General features: G+C 35.3%; 1 pseudogene; it reads left to right on the top strand.

Moving 5' to 3' along the window:
- LOC107730552 (UPF0317 protein C14orf159 homolog, mitochondrial-like) overlaps positions 1 to 6,000 on the top strand; it is a 30,510-nt pseudogene that overhangs the window by 22,036 nt on the left and 2,474 nt on the right.

Genomic DNA, 6,000 nt, shown 5'->3' with positions numbered 1-6,000 from the left:
AAGTAAGTCATACAGGTTTGTAACAACATGAGGGTGAGTACATGATAACAGAATTTAACTATCCCTTTAATCTCTCACTATATGTTTCACATATACACATAGATACATCAAACTCTGTGTGTTTGTGTATACACACACACAGTATTGTATAAAGCGCTATACAAATAAAAAATTATAATAAATAAATAAAAATAAATTAATAAATATTACTTACACTGCCAGAAAAAAACAACAAAACAATTATATTTTATATTTTTACATTAACAATATAATCAATATTCTGTTTATTAAAGCCAAGTATGAATCTCATCAAGTTAGTTTAAGCATTTTACATTTATTCCAAAATAATAACTGAAGGCAGTAACAATTTAAACACTTTATTTTATTTGTGAACTTATGTTCAGCTATTCTTTTTAAGAGTTAACTTTTAACTATTTTTGAATTATTCGGATCATCAGTCATCGAAGCTCAGTAAATATTGGTCACAGACACTGAGATTTACTATACATTTCACCAAGCTGATTACTCACTAAAAACTCCCATAATGAGTCTTCCCATTAATGCCATATTGTTCATTCAGACTGATTCGCGAACGTGGAACGCGCATGAACACAAGAGGCGGGATTTATCACATTAACCAATCACAGCCGATCATAACCAGTCAGATCCAATCATATCGCGATGGAGGCCACTACTTCCCTTGCCTACTCGGAGGAAACGCCCCTGATGCGGGTGTGTGTGTATAGACAGATAGATATAGACAGATAGATAGATAGATATAGATATATCAATATATTTAACTTAAACATTGTCCTGTCTTTCACTCAGGGAGGACTGTCCAGAGTATTGTGTGTTTGAGAATGGTGTGCTGATGAAGAAGGTCGCTAGTTTATCTTCCTACTCAACTTCAGGACATTGTCACATTTTACCTCGGCTGTAGTTTTGGTTTCGAAGCAGCCTTGATGGCCGCTGGGGTTCCAGTGAGAAATGTGGAACAGGGTAAAAATGTCAGCATGTACAAGGTCAGTAAACACCTCAGGCCTGGATTACATGTGTTGTGTGCGCCTACAGCTTGTTACTTATTTTGCTTATGTCAGATTTTTTCCCTGTTTGAAATAGTAAAAATGACCAAAAGGAACATCCTGTAGGTCCAGAGTGCTTATTATTCTTTTTTTGTTCTGTTTTGCTTCGTTTTTGCAGACCTCAGTAACTTGTATTAGAGCAGGTCAGTTTCACTGTCCAATGGTGGACGCTGCGGCTCAATGCACACACGTGATCCCACTGGCACATGGAGGCCCCGTCCATATTGGACACCCTAGTATTTACTTATTTTAAACAAAGTTTCTCACTAATCATATGTGACCCTGGACCACAAAACCAGTCTTAAGTCGCTGGGGTATATTTGTAGCAATAGCCAAAAATACATTGTATGGGTCAAAATGATCGATTTTTCTTTTATGCCAAAAATCATTAGGATATTAAGTAAAGATCATGTTCCATTAAGATATTTTGTAAATTTCCTACTGTGAATATATGAAAAACTTAATTTTTGATTAGTAATATTGTAATAAATATTAATAATAGTAATAATAAATATTGTCCTATCCTAACAAACCATACATCAATAGAAAGCTTATTTATTCAGCTTTCAGATGATGTATAAATCTCAATTTTGAAAAATTTACCCTTATGACTAGTTTTGTGGTCCAGGGTCACATATATCACTTTTAATGATTTTAAGGTGATTTTCAATAGATCAATTTGTCAGTTTCCCTCAAATTCACAGTTAGTTAGTTATTTTATTATCTTATTTAGTTATTTTATTTTAGTATCTGTTGTTATATCTGTTAAAACTTGTTGCTTTAAAAAAGCAACAAGTGTTTGAATACTTAGGACTATGTGATATTTCAGTTTTTCTTTTTTAATAAATCTGCAAAAATGTCAACAATTCTGTGTTTTTCTGTCAATATGGGGTGCTGTGTGTACATTAATGAGGAAAAAAAATTAACTTAAATGATTTTAGCAAATGGCTGCAATATAACAAAGAGTGAAAAATTTAAGGGGGTCTGAATACTTTCCGTACCCACTGTATATATATATGTAAATTATTTATTAATATTAACTTATTTTTCTACTTTCAGTTTTCATTTTGTCTTTTTTATATATTCATATTTAGCTATAATTTTTTTTCAAGTTTTAGTAATTATAGTACTTAAAATTAGAAACATTACCTTGGGAACTTACTGAAATGAAATAAGTTGTAGTTTTTCATCTAGTATTTATATTTTATTTGATTTTATTTTGGCTTAATTAAAGTAATAGTTCACCCACAAAAGGAAAATTTGCTGAAAATGTACTCACCCTCAGGCCATCTAAGATGTGGATGAGTTTGCTTTCTCAACAGTTTTGGAGAAATTTAGGGTGCCATCAGAATGGTAGAAACATCAAAATAACCCCAAACAGCTGATAGAAACATCAAAATAATTCACAAGTAATCCACACGACTCCAGTCTGTCAATTATCTTGTGAAGCAAAAAGCTGCGTGTTTGTGAGAAATAAAACCATCATTAAGGCATTTTAACTTTAAACTATCGCTTCTGGTGTATAACAACAATGGCTTTGATATGCTGTTTTCTAACAAATGAGATTCATACATTTTTAAGTGTGGCTTAAGTGTCCAAATACTTTTTGGGACCATTGAAAATACCAAGTAGGTTCATGGAGGGTATGACTATTGGTGGAATTTGCTCCTAAGAGCCCATCTGTAATACTTAGGTGTGTGTGTCTGATCAAAACATGTCTAAACATACTCGAACTGGTAACATTTTAGGGGCTTGGAGGTGGCAAAATGAACTCCACTATAAACATCTCTTAAACACCCTTGATTCTCTTACCGAGCTGCTGGGCATCCATGACTTGTCACAACCAGACTATGGGGACCCAGTGGAGGAGTGTCCTGGTGATGTGCCTGTGTTCTGGGCCTGTGGGGTCACTGGTGTTGAGACTGTACAGAGCTGCAGTAAGGTTTAAAAAAAAAAAAACACACTCTGCAATATTACAATACAAATGGACTTAAAGGTGAAGTGTGCTATATTTTGACCAGAACATGCTAGAAACCAATTAGCAAGAAGCCGTAGATTTACATACAGTAGGCAAACGCCGGTCATATTTTCTCCTGAAATTTTAAATATTTAGTTGTTTTGCACTCTTTGATGCTGCTAGTGGAGTAGAAATTACACACTTCACCTTTAAGACTTAATGTCACTGGGTTTTGTTTCTTTAACGTCATTTTTGCTGTATACACAGATGGGGAGAATGAGCGCTTGCGCTGTTTACTTTCACTTTCGATTTCGCGATCATGCACTCTGTGTATAGGGAACTGCATCTTACGATATAAGATATTTGTCAATGAGCTCCGGATTAGAGACCTGCGCGGGATGGATTTTTCAGAAAAACTGCATGTTGACCTTTTGTTTTTTTTAATGTTGCAGAGCCCGCTCATGGCGTTCACGCACTCTCCTGGCTGCATGTTCATCACCGATCAAAAGGCAGAAACTATTTCACCCCTCACTCTTGAGCCAGCACATTGCCCTTTGACTTTCTGCATTTCCCAGAATCCTCAGCTTTACAGTATGGCTAGCAAAAAAGCTGTTCAACAAATTCGAGCAATTGAGGAGCTTGATGTTGAAGACCCAGGTATGAAGCAACACACTTTTGACCCCCAAAAAAGTATTCAAATGCATAAAGACACTTAAAATGAACAAATCTCTTAGCATTATACAACAACATATCAAACAGTGTCATATTTTAATAACCAGAAAATAAATAGTCTTGAATTAAAGTGTTTATTCATGCACACTTGAATAAGATGATGAGTCCAGTTCTCTTCCAGATTCAGCAGTCTAATAAAATGGAATCTATTTTATATTGAGTGGGTTGCTTCATGAAGGCAGACACATTGAGATCACACGACCAGTGGTTATTGGACACTTTCACTCAATTGTGGCTGGCTGACTGTGGAAAGCACATTTCTATTTCAAATGTTTTTAGTGACAACTGACTCAAATGCAATAAATTAAAAAAATAAACAAACAAACATAGACATGCAATAACAATAACAACATTAACTGTAATAAATAGAAAAACAGAAAATACATAGAAAATAAAAGAACTAAATACATAGGGGTATAAAGTCTAACCAACATCATTAATTCCAAACTAAATACAAAAGCCTCTAAGAGGAGTAAAAGTTAAAGACTTTACAGTAGTTTTCAAGATAATGATATTATCTCAGATTAAAATTGTTGTGCAGTTTGGTGACTTTTTGAACATTTATGAATATGATATTTAACTAAAATAATGAATTAATTGAGAATAAAACAAATTTTATTTTCTAAAGTTTTGTCATAAAAAATAAGATATTTTTATCTTCCAAAATAATGTTAGCTCCCAAAATCTCCCGTAAGAAAACATTAAAATCACACCAGAAAAATATAGTACAAATAAGATTTTTTATAAAAGAAAAGAAAAGAAGAATACTCTAATAATATCAATGTTTTTCTTAAATCTGTATATGGCCTAGGTTACTGGGTAAATACAATGCATTTTTTTTTTTAAAGAAATCATCTCAAATCTTACTGGTGACCCAATATTTACTAGATACCTTAAAAGGTACTTCCAAATAATATCCTGGAAACTTGAATTTCTACAATGGCATTGCAAACTAAAAATAGTTGTTTGAGTAATGCTACATCCACACCACTAGGTGTCAGTGTACGTCCACAAGCGACACCTCCCACTACGGTTTCGAACGCCACTAAAAATGGCTGTTCCCTCAAATAGTGCCCTATTTAAGGGTATAGGGGGCGATTTCGGACACAGCCCTGGTGTAATGTGGTTCAGTCTCATTTTCCATCCACTGCTTTCTCTTGTGCTGCATCCCAGTTCGCCCACTTATACTATACCCTAAAAGTATGCACTCTTTTTGTGAAGAAAAAGCACATACTTTTGAGAATGTAGCAGAATAGTAGCCGAGTTCTGGGACATACTACTTTGTCATAATTGCATCTTTTACACACCGCTCTGTCACTTAGTTACGTGCATCCCGTCACTATTTAAACTGCCCTGTCAATGTGTAACATCCTTCACAATTTCATTTCATTTCCTATCATATTGGAGAGAAATGAAAGGCACGTTGATCTGCCAGTCATGTGTCTTTAATGCCGTGAACTCTCCTCATGTGTTTGCATAATGATGCATTTAAAAGTTAATGACCAAATGTACCACAGGTAACACAGCCAGAGCTTCAGTGCACCAAACCATTGTGGTTAACTTACACTGGAAAATGTTACTGTGTAATAAAATGGAAGTAGTTTTTTATTTGATTGTGGTTTTATCCAAACCCTCTCTGATGTAGTCAGTGTCCTAATCTCTTTTAACAATCACAATGCTTGAATCGCCAACTTTGTTAGCAATTAATAACAAGTTCGTTCGGTTGGCACCAGAGAGTGGTTTAATGAGATCTGTCACCCCTTTGGAACAGGATTAATTGTGTGTGTGTGTGTGTGTGTGTGTGTGTACAGGGATCGGGGATGGAGGTAATGAGCTTGGTATGGGCAAAGTCAAAGCAGCAGTTAAAGCATACATGCCTAATGGAAATCTGATTGCGTGTGACGTGGCTGCTGATTTTGCAATCACAGCAGGTAAGCGCACCTCACACAGAGACCACATAATGTGCCTACATGCTTCCTGCTAGCTGAAAATAAGCACGTTGCACCTAAACACAACTTATGTGGTCACACAGTGGTACTAAGTTTCAGGAAAGTGCACCTCAAAAAAAAAAAAAAAAAAGGTAAGTGCACCTCACACAGAGACCGCATAATGTGTGTGCTTCCTGCTAGCTGGAGAAACAGGACGCTGCACCTAAACACACAGCCTATGTGGTCACACACAGTGGTTCTAAGTTTAACATCAAACCTACTTGTTCCTTATTAAGGGGGC

The sequence above is a fragment of the Sinocyclocheilus rhinocerous genome, unplaced genomic scaffold (assembly GCF_001515625.1).
Source record: "Sinocyclocheilus rhinocerous isolate Xijiao unplaced genomic scaffold, SAMN03320098_v1.1 scaffold609, whole genome shotgun sequence".
Lineage (NCBI taxonomy): Eukaryota > Metazoa > Chordata > Actinopteri > Cypriniformes > Cyprinidae > Sinocyclocheilus > Sinocyclocheilus rhinocerous.
The sequence above is the reverse complement of the archived record's forward strand: the minus strand, read 5'-3'. Positions and strand labels throughout refer to the sequence as shown.